Below are 24,248 nucleotides of genomic sequence, written 5' to 3' on the forward strand. Positions count from 1 at the left end.
TTTACTTATCCCATATTTACTTCTTCTTGTTTAAAATGACAAATAATTAAATAAAAAAATATCTACAAATTATATTTTACGTACAACCTACTCCTATGTTACATGTCACATAATATTCCTTTCAGTTTGTTAAATATAACGTTTATCATATTTCGGTTGAACACTAAAAGCTCGCCTTCGGTGCAATGAACCGTGTTTACATCGCAACTTCAAAGCTCTATCGACGATGCTCCACTGAAGCTTTGGTTGACGTTTAATCAATATACTAACCGTAAGAGTGTATAACTCGTAACTAAAATTTTGTTACAAAATAATAATTAAAAGAGGGCCCCAGTGGCACAGTAGGTGTTTTTTGATTCGATTCCACATAAACATGAATGTGAAATAGGAACCAAGTTAAAGGTTGAGTTCGTGCATCGTTCTTGACTTCTCTGGCAAAATATTCCTCCAATTCTTCCAAATCAGTCGTGTTCTGAATTCAGTCGGGATAAAATTCAAGCTCTAAATTTGACTTGTCAATTTTACATTAGGCACTAAACAAATATCAACCTGATAGTTAATATAAGTCCAGTACGACCTGGATATACACTAAAATGCAAATATAATAAATCTTATAAGTAAAAACTCCTACATCTATGTATATAGATCATTGATTCTTCTGTCGAAAAAGTGAAGAACGACGCATTACCCAACATTTAACTTGGCTCTCACTTCACATTTAGGTTTTTAATAGAATTTAATATAGTAAGACGTTCACGATTTCAATTTGCGTTGTTTGTTAACAAGACATGCGTTACGACCCCTGAAGTGCTAAGTCATGTACAAAGTGCGCACGTAGGATATGTTGGAGGCCTCAAGTACCATATAAAAAAAAGGCAACCGCCTGTAAATTTTTTAAAATAATAACATAATACAGAAAAGATGCCTAAAAGGACTCCTTTGTCCCCGTTGGGAGAGTTGACTATACTGCCATGTATGTGGCGTATAATTCAGGGAAGGATTTCATTTTAACCACATTTTAAGTAGGTCGGCTTGTATGAAACTGTGTTTGATCCATTTGTAATATTAAAACTAGGGAATTATACGAAACGTAATGTACGTATGATGATGGAGCCAGAACCTGCATAGTTAAACACTACCTACAGGAAAAGCGTGTTTTTAAAATTATACATAACTAGCGACCCTCTTGCGGCTTCGCCCGCTTTTACTACTGGATTATTCATATAATGTATGTTTGCAAAGCACTTAAGATAATGTGAAAATTAATTAAACCCTAATGCAACCCGCATTTTCGTAGTTTCAATAAGGATTTTCCAATTGTTTACACAGCAAGGATTTTTAGTAGGTACCGTAATTTTAAATCTGTGCTACTAATCTTTTCAAGTACTTATTAAAATATATTTAAATGACTATTTTTAGATAGTAAAATGACTATTTTTAAACGGAAGAAATTATAAACCAAAACCTACCTACTAATAACTACTACAAAAAATATGAATCCAAATATATCGCGCTGAAATAATACATTCAACTCCAATTATCCAATACGTGCAAACGCATCTAACACTTCGTTGCTATAGAGGCAGGCGGGTTTTTTTTCGAGCTTGTGGTTAATGCTGAAGAGGGTATTCTGTCCCTGATGAAAAGCAAGTACTACGTGGCTGCCTGTGAGGAAAATTAAATAGAATGCATCGGCCGGGAATCGAACCCGGGCCGCCCGCGTGGCAGGCGGGCATTCTACCACTGAACCACCGATGCGTGTAAGCCAAGCGGGCGCGGCGGACGCATGGCGAGTGGCGAGCCGTTTCGCAGCAAGGATTTTTTGATATTATAACAACTTCTAAAGTACTTATTAAAATGAAAAACGGTAAAAGACAGTTTTGATCTACATTAAATGGCCAACGTAACTAATATACTTATTTATATGCTGAGAGTAAGGGATAAGTGAAACTTGAGTAACATACAGCTGATGTGTCAATGGCGGGATGTGTCAACAATTAAATGCGTTTTTCTGTAAAACTATTTGCAATTTCGAAATATTGTTAAAAGCAAATTTTATCTTCGTTTAACGTAGAAAATTAATAAAGTATTTTAAAGGATAAGGATTAATACCATTATGGAAAAATATCCCTCACAATAAAAAATATATTGAAATTATTATTTTTAGACAGAAAAATGATCACTACACGTTATTCTTAAAAGATACGAATATGCTCTCGCGGACTTTTTTGTAGATCTTATTAAAAGGAACAATATTCCAGTACATTTTTTCATGTAGTGTACTTACCATTAGAGCAGCGCATGCGCGAAAGTGTCTCAACGGGTAGGACTTTATACACATTTATCGTATTTATCTTAATTTACATAAGAATGTACAAATAATAAACTATATATAAACCTTCTACGAAAAACACTCGACTTAATGGTGAAGACCGTATCAAAATCCGTTGGGTGGTTTAGAAGAAGAAGAGTTAGAAAGTTCAGACAGACACGAAAAGCGACTTTGTTTTATAAGATATAGGATATATTTTTATAAATAAGCTATTACTAAGTGACAACTATCGATTTTAATTACATACAAGTAAGTAAACCCCTGGTAGATTACTAGTCGATTTATATACAAACATCAGTAATCAAAAGTTTGTCCTATATCACCAAATGGTATTCATAACCAAATTTCGCATTTATTTCGCCTAAGACCCCCGTCTTAGGGGATGACGTAAATCCGTGCATTAAAAATCCATTTAAGTAATGCACTTACCATGTTTGCGTTGTATGACAACAAGGAGTAAGTTTTATTACGTAAGGTGGATTATATGCTTCTAATAGCTTGTTAAAGTATACATCAAAAGTATTGTGGATTTATTACAAGCAATAAGGATAAAAGTTCTATAAAAATAAGAATTACATATTTTGTTTTATTTTTGTTAAACTAAAAAAAAATGTAAACATATACTTATTTGGGATATTTATTTAGCTTTACGCTGGAACCTAGTATTAAGACACTCCTACTTTTCATTCCATGTTGGTGATACTACGTGTTGAGTATCGGAACTTAACGCCGCATATTGTCTTGTTGCCAGAGTGAGGAAGATCATTATAATTAATTCCTCGTAAATTATAAATTACGTATTATAGAAGCGTTATATTATCTTACTTCATAAATAAAAGTACTGCTCATAACAAAATAATGTTATCTTAAATTTAATTTTCACATACTCTACTTGAAATCACGTATTTAATTTTCATCATTTTGTTAACTTAATTAGAATCCATTACACCATTTAATATATCTATGTATATAATTAAATTATCATATTTACACAAAACGGTGGAGCAAAACATGATGAAGTTGGTAAAATTTCAAAAGAAATAATGAACTCTTTAAAATGTGTAAAAAAAATCTCAAAGCGGGATTTCAAACCGCTCCCCTTGGAAACCGTCGAAAAGGCGGTAAAGTATTTGTCCTTCCTAGATATGAATCATATTTTTTTTCAGGTCTGATAAGACATCGTCCAAATATCATTTTATTATTTGACTGGAGGGCGAAGAACGAAGTGATCCTTCACTTCACTACTGTTAAAGATAAATCAACTATAAGAAGATTGCATATAAAAATAACTAAAGCAATGAAAAATGTAGGAAGGTATGCTCTTCGTTATTTATTGCGCCTGTAACGAGTTACCGAGAACTTGTAGTGGGATCATTAATAAGTTTCATTCTTACTTCGAAAAGGTTGCAACTTCGTCCTCTTTTAAACTATTGCAGTACCTTTTCTAACTTACTTTTCTCGATTACTGTTAAGCTACTTGGTTCGAATAGGTTGTAAGTCACCATAAATTGGTTTTGAATTGCAGGATTGTGTGAATTACCAACAATTTTTAGTAGTAAAATTGTATCCATTTCATGAATATTCCTTTCAGTCGTGAAAAAGCGAATTATGAACTTTTCATAATCAAATCTATGTATTGAAAAGTAGTTTATTACCTTTAATTTTATTATTTTATCTACATTAATTTTAGTACCGATCAATAACATAAAAGTAAAAAATACCTATAACTTTGTATGCGTAGACATTAAGAAGTAAAATGAAAAATCCGTTACCGTAGGATATTTGAAAAATCCTGTCTTACTGAAAGGGAGATGAGAGGGATCCCCCTCTCATCTTTTATCAAGAAGCAACGCCAGCTTGAGATTTCTTATGATTTCCTTTTTAACAGAATTAACCTCTCATTCGAAGAAAAATAATCACTCATTGTTTTACCTTAGTTTAGTTCATCATTTTTAAATAATAACCATAATATTAGTTAAAAGATACTTTAAATGTAACCTTAAATACCTTAAATAAGTACATCTTAATTGAAAAATCCAGATTTATAGTAAGTTATCTGGTGTCGATGGAAATACGATTACTTCGCATTGAGCTTCTAATTAAAGATATCTATTTGGAAGGTTTGCGATCCAGATTAAATACGATTGTTCTTAATTGGATGATATTTTCTCGTTTTCTTTTCAAATAACTAGTGTTAAATTATAATGTCAATAGAATAATGTTGATATGGTAATTTCGAATTATTTATTTAATATTTCTATTATGACGTTGTATCTGAAAGTGGGGAACAGAGTGTCTTATCACTAGGTCCCCTCTGCCAACTCTGCTGCGTGCGGGATTCAGCGTGAAGCTGATTTGAATTTTTTAATTCTATAGATCTATACTTATAATAAAATCGTAAGAGGGTCGGAGGGTCAGTGTGTACTTGGAAGATATTTAAAAAAAATGTTAATGGGAACCTTTATTAACCTAATAGAACCTAAAACAATGATTTTTAATTGTTTTGTCTGTTTGTCTGTGCGTTTTTTTATCGCTAATCTAGGAATCGACTTAACTGATTTAGATGCAGTTTTCACTATTGGATTCTGGCTAGCTTCCGAAAACATATATGGTTTATTTTATTATAATCGTTTCATAAATAAAAAAGTTATGACAATTTAAAGTATTTAGTTCAACAAATTTGCTAATTGCCGTAAAAGTTATTTTATACAACTGTTTTACTGAATTGACGGAATTTTTAGTTTTCAATTTTTCTATTTCAAGCGGGCGTAGCTCCGCACGGGCCCACTAGTACATAATATTTGTATGTTACATATTCAATAAATACTTGTTGGCACTACTATATTTATTTGGACTAGCTTGTCAAATAACATATAATATTATATTGATACGGAGTATAACTGGACGTGACGGTTGACCAAACGCCATTAGCGGTAGCGTAAACAATGTCATGTCACGTGACAGCGACGTGTTAGATAAGTACTTACGGCGTATTTGGCGTTATGGTAACATCGGGTAAGGGAATTAATTTATTGCGTTGGTTGTTTAATTGTTTATTTAGTATCTTCATATACCTGATATGTATATAAAAATGTATTAATTATGTAAAAAATAATATATATGAAAATATTAGTGTAACTCGATTATATCTTAACCGGCTAGAGCACCTTTTTTATATATCATCTTATTTACATGCAATTTAATAAAATTATATATTAAAATATTTAAATTTAGTTTCACCTTAAAGAAGGAAAAAATGAGGATAAGCAATTGCCTGTACCCCAAAATAACATTTTAGGATGCGTACCCATTTAAATTAGCATTAAGTCCCATAATCCAGCTAATGTATTTCTCATAATTAATTTCCCGATTCCGTGTGACCCTCGATGATCTGCCCTTAATATAACCAGCTTAAATAATAAGCCTTTGTGATTACTTTACCTTTTTGTTGCGATAATTTTTTTCGTCGTCAAAGGACTATTATCATTGGCTTTTAGGAGTCAATACTTGATAAAAATACTATAGCTTCAACATCATCAGCATCATGGATACCTTCAAAAAGTGTATCTGTCTCCACCTAAAAGGCCGCAAATCACCTGTTGCTCCTCTGCTGTCGTTCTCCCCTTCTTCTTCTCCTCTGTTTTCTATTAAAAAATATACCTTAAATGACTCTATCATAGATATCAAGCCAAATCTTAAAATTTATCGGCGATATCTAAAAATATTATGAAATTATAATGATTTTTTATACATTCCCATAAAATTGTTAATAACTTTACTTTATTTATTCACTTAGAGGCGCCCATTTATTAAGATGCTGTGTTTAATCAAGGCGTAAAATGTCTAATTAAATTCTTGCCCAAAAGCCACAAGGAAAAATTTTAGTTAATTAACTTGGGCGAGTTTGGAGCTGCATAGCTACTTTATGTAATGAAAATGGTTTGCACTCGATTTGTTCAATTTTAATAATATAACATGAATTAATTTATGAGGCCTTTTATGGCGTAAAAGCACAAACGAGACAGGTTGTGTGTTTGATTTCCAATCCATTCCAATTGAAGAATTGACATATTCGCTTTGCCTCGACACCAGAGCAAAGAAATGAAAATAATTATCTCCCTGCTTTACCTTAATACCAGAGTTGAGTTTCGCCACTCAATAAGCTATGCCTCCAGAAATACGATGGATATAAGGAACGGAGTGTCTTAACACTTTACCTACCACTCTGCTGTGTGTGTTTGTTTAATAAAGAAAGCTAATGTAGAACAAAAGTGCACCCTCTCGATTTAGTATTTTTAAAGGTATTTTTTCTTTTTTTAAATAAAAAAAAAACACTTCCTATAATAATAAGGAATCTATACTTTTAAATATTATTATATTAATTTATTGAATAATAATTTCGATAAAGGCAACGTAAAGTTAAAAACTATCAAGTTTCCTCTCATTATACTTTCTACGAATTGAGCTCAATTAATTAAAACTCGGCTCAGCATTACTTAGTAATTCTTGAAAGTTTGTAACACGAACGCCTAAATTTCTTAAACGAAAGGATTTTGTTTAGAACTTTTACACAAGATATTATATTACAAGCTTGTGTAAGTAATTTTTAAAGAAACGACTTAGCATTATAACATGGTAATATAAGTTTATATATAGATACATTTTCTAGGTTCACGCTGTATTCCAGCAGGATAGGCAGATTCCCGGGTACCCGGGAACATGGTAAGACACGCCGTTTCCCACTTTCTGGCGAATTCTGTAGGTATTGCGTGTAAAGTGGTGGAACTCGTTGCCAGAACGAAATAATAAATATTACTATCTTTCGAGTGGTAATCGAATCCACAACCTGTCGCGCTTAAATTCGCAGACTTGTGCCCACCACCAGCCTCAATTGTATATACATAATAGTACATATAAAGCAAAGAACAGAATAGCTAATCACTTACATTTAAATCATAATACTTTCTTATTTAACATAATGGAACTAATGTATTTAGCTTCACCTGTATTCCGTATATCTATAACATACGTAAAAGGAGAGAAGAGAAGGAGAAGGAGAAAAGAGAGATGTTCGCGCATTTCCGATTATCCGGTTATCGAACCCAAAAACATTGCTCTTACAACAGCCCTTATCTAATATTCATATTATAAAGCAACTAAATGAGGCAATTTTCTTAACAATTTCGTTTAATGAGTGTAGAAATTATAAAAGCTTCCAAGTGAAAAGGCGACACTCTTATTAGAAGTGTTTAAATCTTATGAGCCGCTGTTTCAGAGAAAAGATGAAAATAAGTGCTGAGTTATTTTAAGTAAAATATTTGTATTTTTCTGCAGGTTTTTGCAGTATATATTTTTTTATATTATAAGAACAACATTTTAAAGTGATAATACTTTGATAATGTTGATCGTAAGCGAAAATCTTTTAAAGATCTGAAACATTTAATAAGTAGCAATAACACTCCAGGTAAACTAATTCCTTCGATTTTTATGTAGACATTTCTTATAAGAATTAATGAAATGCCACCTTAGTGAACGATGTTTTCGCTTTCTATTTACTATAATATACAAATCGAAGATCTGGAATATGTGATGAAGAACAACGAGTATAGTTGCCCTGCTAAATTAAAAAAAATAAAAATGTCGCCTTAGCAGAAGTTCAAAAAAGCGGGCAAATTTAATCTATAATTAAAACCTTAATTCATATAAAAAAAATTAAAGTGTCTGTCTGTGATTTCAAAATAATCGTGTGTGCGTGTAGTTACTTACACGGTATAAAAAAACGTAATAAGACAACAATCATTGAGTCCACCACTCAACCGGCAATGTCTCGGTTCCCTTTGCTTACCTTGCTATACAGTGTGAACCTAAAAAAGAAAATGTTACTTATCCACTTCTAAAAATATAAAATATTTCCTTGAACATATACAGGGTGTCCCAGGAGTCAACGATAAAACGAAACCAGGTGATAGACCAAGTCGTGACAGTTATGAGAAAAATATAAAAAAAAATCTTTGTCATGTATTTTTCATATTATATTAATTTTAAAAAATATCGTAAAAACCGACACCCTGTGATGGTTTTTCAAGTCCCAGGACTACAAATATTACTCTTTCTTCATTTTTTTTTCTGTAATGTAATCATGAGTAACCCTTCAGTAAATTACAGTTTAAGATTTAAACATACCTGCATCAGTTTTCAATAAAATGTGGTGTTTTTGCCAAACATTAAATTCAAAATATTTACTACACCCAACTTTAACCGACTGTACTATAAAAAAAATGTACTACACTGTTTTTGCAAGTAACTTTAAAAGTTGGCGCATTTAATCTGGATTCCGAAATGGTACGACACTTGCTGGATTACTTCTTTGTTGAAGAGAGAAAAATCGAAATACACGATAATCGGGATGACGTTCAGCTTTTTGGTATCTTTTCCGATACATTCTAGCTGCAACATTTACGTTACATAACCATTCTCCATGAATGAAATCCATATTGGCAATGTGTCAAAGACCGAGTATATCGCCTGCGAGACCCCGGACTCGAGCACTGTCCTTATAAGTCCTGGGTCATACCCTAAGTTGGAAAAGTTCAGGTACCTTGGATCCGTCATGCACGAGTCTGGAGGCATCGATCATGATCTCTATAAGATGGATAAGAGTTTGGACGGTATCCCGCGATCACAGACCACACCAGTGACCTCCCTAAACTAAACACTTAGCCCAGGCAACGCTTTTCCGACTTAGGGGCTGGCCCAGGACTTATAAGGACAGTGCTCGAGTCCGGGGGTCTCGCAGGCGATATACTCGGTCTTTGACACATTGCCAATATGGATTTCATTCATGGAGAATGGTTATGTAACGTAAATGTTGCAGCTAGAATGTATCGGAAAAGATACCAAAAAGCTGAACGTCATCCCGATTATCGTGTATTTCGATTTTTCTCTCTTCAACAAAGAAGTAATCCAGCAAGTGTCGTACCATTTCGGAATCCAGATTAAATGCGCCAACTTTTAAAGTTACTTGCAAAAACAGTGTAGTACATTTTTTTTATAGTACAGTCGGTTAAAGTTGGGTGTAGTAAATATTTTGAATTTAATGTTTGGCAAAAACACCACATTTTATTGAAAACTGATGCAGGTATGTTTAAATCTTAAACTGTAATTCACTGAAGGGTTACTCATGATTACATTACAGAAAAAAAAATGAAGAAAGAGTAATATTTGTAGTCCTGGGACTTGAAAAACCATCACAGGGTGTCGGTTTTTACGATATTTTTTAAAATTAATATAATATGAAAAATACATGACAAAGATTTTTTTTTATATTTTTCTCATAACTGTCACGACTTGGTCTATCACCTGGTTTCGTTTTATCGTTGACTCCTGGGACACCCTGTATATTTAAATATATATAAACCTACTCAAATGTAACATTTTATTTCTCTCACATTTACTTCATATCTTAATTATAAACAATCGTAAACTTTAAAGTTCTATTCGCATACAAGTTTCATAGCATTGCTATCGCGAAGAAACTTACTTTTACCACGATTAAGTGTGACGTTAACTGCTCTTAGTGCTGGTAATGTAGTGTGAGAGATTAATACGGTTATACTTATATCTACAATAGCACCATAGGCAGAGCCAACCTCTTGTTAAGACACTCCGCCCCTTACTTTCCGACGAATTTTCAGAGAATTGTGTGTTGAGTGCGAAGTAGCCAAGAAATGAAAATATTAATAAAGATTAATTCATTCCCCCGACTACGAATTGAACTCACAACCATCGTGTTACAGTCACACTTCTGTCCTCATGCGCGACAATAGCTTCACACAGATATACAGTATGAGAATATTTGATATCATTTCACAAAAAGATTTTCGGCAAAACTCGATAGTTGTCTACTTTTTTTCGAACCTTGAGTAGCACCTTAATTCAAACTATTCCAATGATTATTTAATATCTATACATATATGAAATTATAAAATTCACTGTATATTCAAAAATGGCCGAAATATTTGTTTTTAATACTAGAAATTATCCTAATTACAAGAATTCACACGATGCACTCTGCACCGCCACGCCGCGCCGTGACAACAAAAAAAAATCTAAAATCTCTATCTATCACTTTTTGTTAGTTTTTTATTTATGTATACAATAATAAATTAAATATGATGTAAAACTAATTTATTCTAATATTAGTTGTTAATTTATCCCTACAAAAGAGCTGAGAGACGAATAAAATAACCAAAATATAAATCTAATTCAATCTTTACAAATTGAATTGAATTGAATTGAAATTATTTATCGAAATATGCTTAGAATTTATTATCACAATATCACATCAGAAAAGGCCTATTCAGAATTCAGACTTCGCGACTCAAAGTCACTGAAGTCAATGTCCCTTTTCTTTTAAAAGTTCTTAGAATATATAAAAGAAAATCGTAGAAAAGTATTCTCTATAGAATAATGTGTTCGTAGACGTGTGAAGGCTAATAAATGTACATCCAGGATTATCTAGAGGAGACCTATAGTAAAATATTCGATCCAATCAACACTAAAAAAGATAGCAGTCGTTCAATTCTGTCGCTAGTTTTTACGATGTATCGCCTACGTGCGTAACGTATTTTCTTTGATATAAGTGGGTAGATATATTTGAAGGAGCTATTGGCTTTTTTTAGCTTCTGTGGATTACTGTGTTAGGTTTTGTAATTTTATATATGTAAGCTAATTAGTATTACAATAATAGATAATTATAATCATCGACAGAAAAAAGGAAACCCATTGTTTCTCGTTTTTTTTTAATTTTCTAGATATAGAGTATTCCGTCGCGAAACTTAACGCCACGTTTTATCAGAGATCATTCCTCCAATATCATAGCGCTTATCTATATATATAAAAGGACTTGTCCTCACTGACTGAGGTAAGACGCGCGCACAGCCGTAACCGCTTATGGTAGACACGTGGAATTTGGACAGATGTTTACTTTCGTAATCTGGACATCCACTAAGAAGGGATTTTGAAAAATTTTAATCCTAAAGGGGTGAAATTGGGGTTGAAAGTTTGTATGGAAAAAAAATTAAATCAGCACCGATTCTTATAAAATTTGAAATCCAGACTCTTAAAAGTATTTAATTGAACACATATTTCATGGTTTTCTAGAATTCTCCCTCTAAGGGTGCAAATAAGGGGTTGAAAGTTTGTATAGATTTTTTTTTAAATCGGCACCAATTTTTATAAAATTTGAAATTCAGACTCTTAAAAGTATTTAATTGAATACATGTTTCATGGTTTTCTAAAATTCTTCCTCTAAGGGTGCAAATAAGGGGTTGAAAGTTTGTATGGGAAAATTCCTAAATGGCCATCGATTTTTATAAAATTTTAAATTTAGACTCTTAAAAATATTTAATTGAACGTGTGTTTCATCGTTTTCTAGAATTCACCCCCTAAGAGTGCAAATAAGGGGTTGAAAGTTTGTATGGAAAAATCTATAAATCGCCACCGATTTTTATAAAATTGTAAATTCGGACTCTTATAAATATTTAATTGAGTACGTGTTTCACGGTTTTTTAGAATTTACCCCCTAAGGGTGCCATGAAAGGGTTGAAAGTTTGTATGGAAAAATCTTTAAATCGCCACCGATTTTTATAAAATTTGAAACTTAGACTCTTAAAAATATTTCATTGAATACATGTTTCGTGGTTCATTTTAATTCATCCCCTAGGGGTGCAAATAAGGAGTTGAAAGTTTTTATGGAAAATCTTTGAAGCGCGATTTTTATAAAATTCGAAAATTACACTTTTCAAAATATTTCATTGAACACATGTTTCGTGGTTTATTTTAATTCATCCCCTAGGGGTGCAAATAAGGGGTTGAAAGTTCGTTTAGAAAAGTCTAAATCGCCACTGATTTTTATAAGATTTTAAAATGAGACTCTTAAAAATATTTAATTGAACACGTGTTTCATAGTTTATTAGAATTTACCCCTAAGGGTATTATTACCCTATTATCCGCAGACGAAGCTGCGCGCGTCCGCTAGTAGCACATAAAGTGCCAGTAAAGTTTGAACGTCTTTAAAATATTTAAAAGCAGATTATTGATATACTTTAACCCTTATCATTTAATATAAAGAAAAATAATAAAATTATGTAAAAACATATAATTTTCGAAAGTTGAATATTTAAAATTAAAAAAATAATTTAAGCACAAAAACATTCCATTCCAAAAACAGATGCTTATAGTTTGTACTAAACTTCCTCGTATAAGTTGTTTCTTGTCACGAAATCGTCGGCAAGCTGACGCTACTCGCTTTTGACGAAGTTACAGAGCAATACCAGATGTAAGTATTTACTTTAATGTAGCATGCATTTGAAATATGTGAAAATATTAGGGTATTGTTTGAAAAATAGGCGAATATTTTTCCAAATTTTAAACTATCCCATTGAAATAATAGTAACTGGTGAGTTAATTGCTGACTCTTCTCAGCAGAAATATCTTTTGAGCTGGTGGTAAGTTTATATAATTAATGCCTCCAGAATTCGGCTGAAAGTGGAGAACGAACGTGTTTTTATGGAAACTGAGTATCTGAACACTAATTCCAGGTCCCTTTGGCCTACTCTGCTATGTCCAGCAAAAATACAATGCGAAGCTAAAAGCAGAAGATATTTTATAACATTTTGCAGAGAGGACCGTATCAAACATAATGTTTAACAGATTAAATTTGTATTAAGTATAGCGTTCAACGTGTCCCATTATTTTATACTATATGTACAAAAAATCTAAACATTTAATTATTATAGACAACACAATCATTACGTACCCCCTTTCCATTACAAGAATACAGCAAAAGGGTAAAAAAATTAAGTTCATATTTTATTCTGTTTACACTTTCAAAGATATTAAACATCCCCCATTTTTCCACTTTATTTTCCTTCAAAAACCACAGCAAAACCTCTCGATAACGTCCATATAGTAGAGCCTTAATTAATTGAACTCGTCTAGAATCTTAGCTTTTGAATCAGCTTTTTTATCTGTTACCTTATACTTGTTGTGATATTTTAAAATATACCTTATTGCATTGTATTTAAATCGATATTAAAATGACAACCGTTGACTTTAATTTGCAATTTTCCGGCTTACTATTGCTGGGGGATTAAGTTCTAGCGGATAGAATCTTTAATTTCCTTAGGGCTTAGGGTTGACACTTTTTTTGATCGTATCGTAATGGCAGTCTGTTAAAAGGAGCATTTGGCTAATTTGGACAATTTACATCAATTTAAATGTTATGCTGTTTCCACATTTGTACCTGAAAGTAAAGCATCGCAACTAGTAGTAGTAGCAAGTAAAGTACCGCGTTGAGTTACGGTAGTCAACACATAATGTCTCGAATTAGGTCGAAAGATGGAGAATGGAAGGTATTAATTCTAAGTCATCTTTATCCGCATAACCTGGTTTAAGCAATATACTGTCTGAAAAAAAAGAGAAAAAGATTTTTTTAGCTTCACGCTGTATCCCGCACACAGCAAGGTAGGCAGAAGAAACCTAGTGTAAAACGAAGTAACTCCCTACTGTTCTACGCATAAATTATTTTCTCAGCGACAGATTTTAATGTGGTTTTCACTAATAGGTTGGTGTGGATTTTAATGTGGTTTTCACTAATAATGTAGTTTTCACTATTCAAGAGCAAGATTTGCAAAAATACACTACCTACTTGCTAAATTACAATTAGATTACTATTATAACTTCTATAGAGTATTAAATATTTGTAATGTGGCGTCGTAAATCACAAAATTTAGCTATTTGAGCTAAATTTTGTGATTTACGACGCTTTTGCTATAAGCAAATTTTTATATATAATCGATTTTTTTTTCTAGATATATTTCATTATAATTAATCGAATGGTCAATAAATAATGTAAAAAACTTAAAAACTTAATTTAGTTCTATATTTTTATAAGCGTTTACATAACTGTATACATATAAAAAGCATTTGTTGAGTGTTTGGCAAATATTTGTGCTTCCTACTACGATTTCTAGACAACATATATTTTTTTCTGTTTTATAATAACCTACCCACACGTAATAGTTAAATTCCAGATATTTAATACAGATCAGAAAAAAATGCAGTAAAAAATATTACCTTTTTCAGGATTTTTCTTTTATTTCATGATAGAAAGCTTTCCTTTTTATTAGGCCTTTCTAGATCGGGAGATTAACTTTACCTAGACTAATATAAAAAAGCTGAAGAGTTTGTTTGGTGGAACGCGCTAATCTCGGGAACTACTAGTTTAAATTAAAAAAATATTTTTGTGTCGGATAATCGATTAATCCAAAGAAAGTTATTGGCCATATTATAACAAATGAATCGTTTCTATGTAACCCATAGTGGGTTTTACAGGCCTGCGAGTTATCTCGAGTTCTCTCAACTCTTAATAAATTTCATTTGACTATGGCTTCCATAGCCATAATATCTCCCATGACGTTTATCGAACTCACACCTAAATCGGTTTCAGAGTTTATCTATTATTTCAGCTTTATCCTCTATCTCACTTATAGAAGAATAGGCAGAGGGAACCCGAGCATCGCCCAAATTTCGAGGCATTGCGTGTTGAGATAGCGAAAAAAGGGAAATAATTTATTGCCCCTATGGGAATCAAACCTATCACCATCGCGCTTAAAGTAAGATGCTACAGACTATTTTTTTTTGTTGTATTGAATTTAAATATATGTGTTTATGTTGTATTGATTTTATCTTTGACTATAATTTTGAACTCGTGGTAAAGGCGTGGAAATAATATTTCTTATTTAAGTAATCCCCTGACATCGAAAGGGGATTTCCGATATACAAATTCAGTTTTTGTAATTTCTGCTACCAGTAACGTTTGAGGGGTGAACAAGTTTGAGCATTGAAAAAAAATTGTAATTTAATAAAAAATGCTTTTGAAATCAACGTTCACTCTCTGCCCTTCTTTACTTTTTGTTTTTTTTTTTACTTTAGTTGTGTATCATTTTAAATAAAGGAAAACCTTGGTACTTTAAAATATTTTGAACAGTTTTCAATGTGTATTTCATAACATAGGAATTTTCAATAACTAAATAAGAAACATTTAAAAGATTTATGTATACTTGCATAATTATGTATGTATCTATATTTTACTCACAATTCTTTCTGTTCTGAGTGCCAGATAAAAAACAACAGATATAATTACTTTAAAAAGTCGAATGTTTTACGGGAAAGGAAAAATATTTTTTTTTCATTTAACATCTTATATTCTACGCAAGTAAAATTGAAGGCAACGTATAGTCTTCTATAGATAAGATCACAAATATGTAATTAATGTATGTAATGTAAATAGATACTATATTAATTCTACTTTAAGCCAGTAAAAAACTGAAGATGTTATAATCGATGCAACGCTGAGGAAATTGGATCTGAAAATTACGTTTTGACGAGATGGCGAATTTAAGAAATATACCCTTATGTGCGGGACTTCCCCTAGACTGGGAGATAAATCTAATTATTATGAGATTTGGATTATATAAGTCGATATTGTTGATGATCGTCTCTTACAAAATCGAGTTTTATTTTAGAGGATCTAATCTTGGCTTCAAAATAACAAGCTTCACGTTTAGTTTGCCAGAGACACACTTTGTTCTCCATTTTCTAGCTGAATTTGAAACACAGGGTGTAGAGTTTTGGAATTCAGGGCACTCTTTTTAACAGAATCGAGAAATTAAATTAAATTACTCTACTTCTCTCTCGAGTAGGAATGGATTTCACAATTCAATATAGTTTTAAATATTTACTGTATACAGTCATTTTGTAATTTTGCGGAACAGACAACGAAATTATGTAATATGTATAGGCCATCGTGGTTCGTTGGCAAAAAGGATGTGATTGTAAACGGGTCGGGACGGTTGTGGGTTCGATTCCACTGAGGGGAATGAAATGTTTAATATTTTCATTTCCTTTCCTGGTGACGACGTAAAGTGGGCTGAGTTTCACCACTCAAGACAGAATACCTCGAGAATTCTGTGGAAAATGGCACGGAGTATACTGTGTGCGGGATACAGCGTGAAGCTAAAAAAAAGTATAGGTACTCATACAATATTTAAGCTTAGCCCTAAATAAATTAATTTTTAACAAAAACAAAAACCGACTTCTAACAAACAACGAACTAAAAAGTGAAAAATAATTATATAAAGATTTTATAATTTTGAAGTCGGTGCCAAGTAAAACAAACAGGCTTAGTAATTAGATATTGTAGTAAAGGTGTTGTAGCATTAGTTGACACCGACTTCAAAATTATAAAATCTTTATATAATTATTTTTCACTTTTTAGTTCGTTGTTTGTTAGAAGTCGGTTTTTGTTTTTGTTAAAAATTAATTTATTTTACGATTTTTAGTGATGGGTAGATCTTAAAATAAGCATCATTTTAAGATCTACCCATCACTAACTTGAACGAGTGGTGATGGTGGTGGTAGTGGTTGTCAACGAGTGGTTGTAATTGTTCTATGTAAAAGTTCATTTAATTAGCTATTATTTTTGTGCAAAGTTACATTTTGGTATATTGACAAGAACAAACATAAAAAGTATTCGGGTGAATTCGAAATCTCCCTTTTTTGAAGTTGGTTGAAAATGAGAACATCCTCTTTTTTGAGATTGGTTGAAAAGAAATGCAACGATCAGGAATCTCACTTCTGACATCAATTTAAAAAGTTTTTGCTTGTAACTATTACAGTATAATTAATTTTTGACAAAAAAATCAAACTTTCTTAATTTTCTCCGGATTTCATAATCGAAACCTAACCAAACTTTCACCAAATTATCCTTGAAGTGTATCCTTTCAAATAAAAAAAGAATCATCAAAATCGGTTAGCGCGACATTGAGTTATTCGGCTATTAGTCGCGCACATACCTAATGCAAATTTAAGACTTATGTGATTTTCTCATAGATACCATTGTCAGACATGGACCAAAAAAAAAATGGGACCATTCGGGAAGCTATACCTTTCAAATAAAAAAAAATTATCAAAATCGGTCCACCCAGTTAAAAGTTATGAGGTAACAAACATAAAAAACAAATAAAAAAAAATAATAATAAAAAAAAAAAAAAACAGTCGAATTGATAACCTCCTTTTCTTACAGAAGTCGGTTAAAAATACCAACATTTAACCTATTCCAGTGCCATATTACATTTACAAATAACACGGAAAAATGTTTTATATTCGCTAGATTATTGTTTGCGAACAGTCATATCGGGTATATTTTACGATAGTCATAAAGAAGTGCTATGAAGAGGGAGTAATCGAGTTTGCTGAATAATGGCTTTTACTTTCTATTATTTTAACATGACTTTTAACGATTTAGATGAGTTACTGTTATGTATATAGCTTTTGTATTTGTAAGTATTTACAGTTACTGGTTGTGGTAGACTAGCTTATATAATTATGTGAATTCACGTTCATAGTCATTTTTATTAAGACATTTTTTGCAGTATGATTTATCAATACATTTCAATGTTTTTAAAAGCTCATATCTCAAAAACGTACATTAACTTTTATATTTAAAAAGTTGCATTTGTTATAGAATATAGGTTTAATGAGAGATTTTAAGACTTAGTTATTATAAAAATATATTATTAGAGAGGAATAAAATAAAATGAGAACCTCACTTTTTACAAAAGTCGGTTTATACATACATAGATGCAGTAGAAATCCATATAAGTACTTTTTAGGCAAACGTCTCACAAGAGTCAATCGAATAGTTTGAAGTCCTCTGTAGGTATGTGTTACCAAAAGTATAAATCTCTAAAACGGAAATTTTTGTGTTCTAGTAAATATCATACAAATTTCGTGAACACACGATCTCGCTACTTACTGTCCTTCCCATAAAGGTCATTATACCATATCAGGAGCTGAAACTAAATGTGTGGCTAAACGTATGTAGGTATGCGAATAAAGCATAACTGAAAGTGGATTTTGTTAGTACAGGGACGTTCGTTGGTCGGTTGCCACGCGATATTAGACTTTACGATACAGAACCCACTATGCCTGTAAATGTGAATGTACTGTGAGGAAATACTAGTTATTAAAAGTAATGGGTCAGGTACCACGTTTCGCTAACACACACGCTTAAATAGCATATTTGTTCAAGCTGTTCTAACCTATAATGTATGGGAGAAAAGGTCGGAATTGCATGCAACATTTTACTTAAGACATCATTATATGGACTAGACAGGATAAAGAGTGATAATAGGCTATTTCTCGAATACTTTTTCACTATATTACAAGTAATAACCGTACAATTGGGTATTCGTATCGTTTGAAAGGTAACGCTGGCACCTGACCAGTATTTGAAATTTACTTTTAGATAAAAAAAAATGTTTTTGTTGCTTAGTTCTGTACTGTCGACTGTAAAAATATGATTGTGGGTTCGATTCCTACTTGGAGGACTGAAATATTAAATATATTTTTATTATTTTCCTGATTTGGAGGCGAAGCAAAGCGCGGGGTCGAGTTCCACCACGCTATACTCAAATCCTCAAGAATTCGGCGGAAAGTGGGGAACGAAAGTCTCGTAATGAAAACGGAGTGTCTTCACACTAAGTTCCTTCTACCTACCCTTGTTAGGTGCGGGATACACTATGAAAATAAAAAAACCACAAAATTGTTACCATAGTAAAACACCCATAGAAGCTCTCTAAAAATATAATTTTGTATCTTATTTCATGTTTAATATTCACAAATCGATGACTGATCGGTAATCGCCAATAACTAGTACAAACAAAGTGCAAACTCCAAAGTGTGTTCATCTAAAAGCAGCACTAATCTAGTAAACAAGGTAACACCTAACTCGATCGATCCGGCTTGAACTGGATTACCGCGATGCTAGCCAGGGGGACAAATTGACTTACATCGCACCTACAGGTACCGGTAAACGTACGGTAGAGTAAATATTTATAGATGTTTATGTTTTATATGATATTTGTCTATGTATGTTTTATATGATGTTTATGTTTTATAAGATCTTGCAAGACAAGCGCAGAGTCCGGTTCTGCTACTCTATATGCAATGTCCGAGTGCAGAGAAGGTGAAAAATTGAGTGCCTTAACACTAGGTTTTATGATAAAATATTATTTTTTATATACTTTAATTTAATCTAATTATAATGCTTATATAAAAGCTCTACAGTCACGGCAACGAGTAGCAAACTCTCTTAGATAAGTTAAAAAATACAGCTTAACAAAATGTATACTCATCAAATGGTAACCACTCTGGTATTGGAATGAAAAAAGAAGATAAATTAACATAAATGTTAGATAAATTAAATTTTTAAACGTCTGATATTTCTTACTCTATAATTGTCTTTGATACTATTGGATACATGACCGTGGCTGTGTCCATTCAATTTGTAGTTAAGTGTTCTCCGTTAAGCTTAGTGGAATAAAAAATAATAAGACTTAATAAAAATTGTTTATATATATTTCAATTTAAGTTCAATTGCTGTATTTAAATTATGTGTAATTTTTATTTTTTTATATTAATTTTGCAAGACTAAAGAGAATGTTTGGTTGAACGCGCTAATCTCAGAAACGAGTTTGAATCAAAACATATTTTTTGGTATAGGCTATTTAACACGCATTACATACCTGCGATCGGTGTTTCCTCGGCCACTTAAAATGTATTATAAGTCATACATAATTCTTAACTGTTTCCATTTGACCATGGGGCCGAAGCCGTAGTTAAAAATTAGTGTAAGAATTAAATATTTTAATTTTTTCGTTCTGTTAACGAGGCAAACCGTGGCTTTCCACGCGTTATATAATACTTTATTTTAATACAGTAATTCTAATGTATAGCAAGTAATATATAAATAGAAGCTATATTGATATTTGATCACTATTCACTGGAAGCAAGGCACAAGTCGCTAGCATGATGTGGGATGCACTCAATATCTAAGTAATCAGAGCATAGCTGAATGTGGAACTAATTAGAGGATTTGTCGTGTTTGTCTAGAATCAGTTATCTCTTAGGAATAATCTAATGTCTTTTGAATCTTCATATTTAAAGGATAATTTTATTTTATTGATATATATTAATATTTAAATATGTACCCTTATATATTTTTTATTATATAATCGCTGAAGAATCGATTTAAGAAAGCTGTGTTTTATAATTTTACTTTATTTTACTTTAATAGTTGTAGGTACCTTAGTCTACCCAGTAAAAGAAAAGTTAATATCAAAAAATATTATTTAACACTTTTTGAGTAAAAAGTGTTAAATTAATCCTAAAAATTGGCCTGAAAAATGGTAATATCAACAGATTAAGATAAAATAACATGTCGTACAAAATTCACGTTCAATTAACCTGAACTGCGATGCAACGTCGCTCTATTGTGCTGCTACAATTTTTGAAAATGTCATAAAGAGAAACGATTGGACGCCATTAAAAATTCTTTAAACAATTCTAACTAATTATTTAAACAATTCATTTACCATTTCTATTAATATAACATACAAAAGAGATTTAACATCGAGTTCGTATTACTTTCTATCTCGTTTCTTTGAGTCAAAGGCTCAAAGGCAAGGTTGCTGAGCAAATTCATTTAATAAACCATTTTCCATTGTGGCTTATGTTCCACTAAGTTATTGATATCTGGAACTCGAATCTTTGGAATTTATCGTAAAGAAATATTATCTTACTTAATTTGCATGGAGAATTCAAAATGTGTATTTTAAAATTTAAATATTTTTTTCTTTCACCAATCTAAATAAAATTTCTTAAAATAAAAATAAATAATATTTTTTTTCACTAATAAAAAGAAACATGAAGACACCATTCCAAAAGTGTTGTAGCATCCATTATTGGTTAAGAATCCAGAAATGGAATCATAAAGGAAATATGGAAATATTTTTTATCACATTTAGTCCTTTTCTTATAATTGTAAAAATAACCATTGTTTGTTAGACTTCCACAGGGAATTGAAATTTTCAGGTCCCCGCTTAAAAAAATATTACATAGTAGCATAGCTACAAGTGACAGTGTTAAAAAGACGATCTAACAAAAATCTTGTAAAAGATAAATAGAAAAAAAAAAGAAATGACTTGCAAAGTCGTCACGTCAGCCAAGCCAAGTTAAGTTTTTTCCAAACTCCACGTATTTACTGAGAGCCGAGTCGTTTCTGTTCGCCAACTCAAATATCTCTTGTGCCAGCTGCTGTTTACGATCAGAACTTATCTTGTTGTACATTTTAAGTGTGAAATGTAAATTGTGTAAAATTTGCATACCGTCGCGTCTAAACTTCATCAGCGAGAACATTTAGTTTCTTCGTGTTTGGAAGCTACCTGATCTAGCTTTGTAATTGCAATTTCCGTGTATTTATGTTTGATGAATATTCATTTATATTTATAATAATTTCCTGAAATTCGTTGGTCGTGAGTTCAAATTCCGCCCAAGATAATATTTATATTCGTAAACTTATCGGTTTCTTGGTTACTTCTAACAAATATAGCTTTGGCTTTTAATCTGATAGGTAAATAATAAATATAGTATGACACTCCGTTACCACCGAATTTGCCAAATATGTTGTTGAGTAGAAAAAAATATATTTTCCCTACTTAAAATCGAATCCACGACTGTCGCGTTGAGAAAAATTATGAAATATTAAATTTAAAATAATAAGTTATTATGTACACGAAATATTTATCGTAACAGACGCTGTAAAAGGTCGTTGCGAAAAAATCTCTTGTTCAAACTTTTCTCATAACAAAGTTACGAGTTTGACAGTAAAATTCAGATGAATTGTTTTAAAACAACATTTGACAGTTTTAAAAAGAAATAAACAAAAGTTAAGTAATTTTACGAAATGTTGTTTTTATTATTGTTTATTAAATATTTACTACAGTTTGGAGGCATTGCGTGTTAAGTGGCGGGGCTTAGCGTCGCGTTTTGCCTCGTTACCAGAGCTACGGAATGTAAATATTCAATATTTAATTTCTTCGAGTGGAAATTGAACAAAGGACTTTTTATAAACTATTATCGCTAGCAACAATAGTTTATAAAAATACATAGGTATACTATGTGTACAATGTACATATATAAAGATTAGTTCATTTTAAAGGCTTTTTATGTTTATTTAATTATTTCAATGTTTATTTGAATGTTACTGCCTTTAGATATATATGAAGTTGAAATATTTTTTACGTGTTTAAATTATACAATATATGAAGTAGACTCATTCACAATTTACAAATTTATGAGGCTTCGTGGCGCAGAATTTCATTAGTATGCAGATAATAATAAATTGCATTTTATTTACATTAAACTTACAAAATTTTTACTTACTGTTCTTTACTGCATCTCTTTTTATTTATTCTAATGTCTATACATAATAATCAAGAGAACTTAAAAACGTTAATTACATTAATGACCATTAAAAACTAATTACATAAAAAAATATTGTTTAATCATTTAATTACACCGTGCTAAAAAAAGATTTTTGTACAACAAAAATATTAATAATAAAATTTTCGTTATTCTTTGTTCTTACTGCGAAGACATACGTATAAAATCCAAACGTAAAGGAACGTAAATAAATAAAGGAAAGCACTTTATTTTTATATCCAAAGGCGTCTTTATGTTCTCGTGCGAATTTAATTTCAACTATCCCATCTTGAGTTTATGGCTTGAATAAAGCTTTTCGAATATTTCTTATTATAGATGGAGGATTCTTAATGTCTAAGATTATTTGCGAATAGAATTTAAAATTAAATTATAAAAAAGCTACATTTAAATTTCAATTCGTTTATTTTTTAACCACAGACAATTTCAATATTATTTTTTAAGCAATCTGTTGCTTATTTTATCTTCTTCTTCCTGGCATTAATCCCGGCTATTACCAGGGTCTGCCTTCCTACTCAACCTACTCCACTTTGCACGATCTTTTGCGTCCTCGGTGGTTAGACAATTGGCTCTCATGTCCTGCATCACGACATCCAACCAGCGCTTCCTTGGGCGTCCGGGAGGTCGCGCCCCAGGAACTAGTATAGCAAGGCACTTGCGTCCGACATAGTTCTTAGGCCGGCGCGTAACGTGGCCAAACCATCTCAAGCGACGCTCTTGGAGCTTATCCGCTACGTCACGGACCCCAAGACTACCTCGAATTAATGTGTTGCGTATGCGGTCAGACCGCGTTACGCCGCACATCCACCTCAGCATCTTCATTTCCGTGACGTGAAGCTCCAGAGTGTGCCGAGATAGTGCTGGCCAACATTCGCTGCCGTTCGTACCGGTCGGACGATGCTCTTGTATATCAGCCCCTTGAGCTTGGGCGGTATTCTGCGGTCGCAGACCACACCAGTGACCTCCCGCCATTTGGCCCAGGCAGCGCTTATCCGGCCATGGACATCGTGATCGATGCCTCCAGACTCGTGCATAACGGATCCAAAGTACCTGAACTTCTCCGACTTAACGGCTGGCTCAGGACCTATAAGGATTGTGCTCGAGTCCCGGCTCCCACAGGCCATGTACTCTGTCTTCGACACATTTAGTTTAAGACCGCCGTTCTCAAGCGTACCCTTCCAGAGGTTCACTTTACGCTCCAGCGTCAGTCGGTTCTCGGCAATGAGTGCTATGTCATCGGCATACATCATCAGCCATGGAGGCTGGTCCTGGATGTGAGCCGAGACAGTATCGAGCACTACATTGAACTAGAACGGACTAAGAGCCGAGCCCTGGTGAACCCCCACTGTAATCGGGAAGGGTCTAGTGTCGCCAACAGCAGTCCTAACCATAGAAGCGGAATCGTGGTACATGCCTCTGATAATCTCAATATAGGCCTCAGGGATCCCTTTGGATCGCAATGCCCACCAGATACACTGACGAGGCACACAGTCAAAGGGCTTCTGCAGAT

The 24,248-nt window shown here is 32.4% G+C and overlaps 1 protein-coding gene and 1 non-coding gene across 3 annotated transcripts in view; one reads left to right on the forward strand and one right to left on the reverse strand.

The window, feature by feature from the left end:
• Positions 1 to 24,248, forward strand: part of LOC146529436 (spondin-2-like) — a 257,135-nt gene that overhangs the window by 81,419 nt on the left and 151,468 nt on the right. The gene's annotated exons all lie outside the window — the stretch shown is intronic.
• TRNAG-GCC (transfer RNA glycine (anticodon GCC)) lies at positions 1,688 to 1,758 on the reverse strand. Its single transcript has one exon. It is a non-coding gene; the product is annotated as a tRNA-Gly (tRNA).

Source organism: Heliconius melpomene, chromosome 18 (assembly GCF_056956725.1).
Source record: "Heliconius melpomene rosina isolate 202511_hmr_F chromosome 18, ASM5695672v1, whole genome shotgun sequence".
NCBI classification, from domain to species: Eukaryota; Metazoa; Arthropoda; class Insecta; order Lepidoptera; family Nymphalidae; genus Heliconius; species Heliconius melpomene.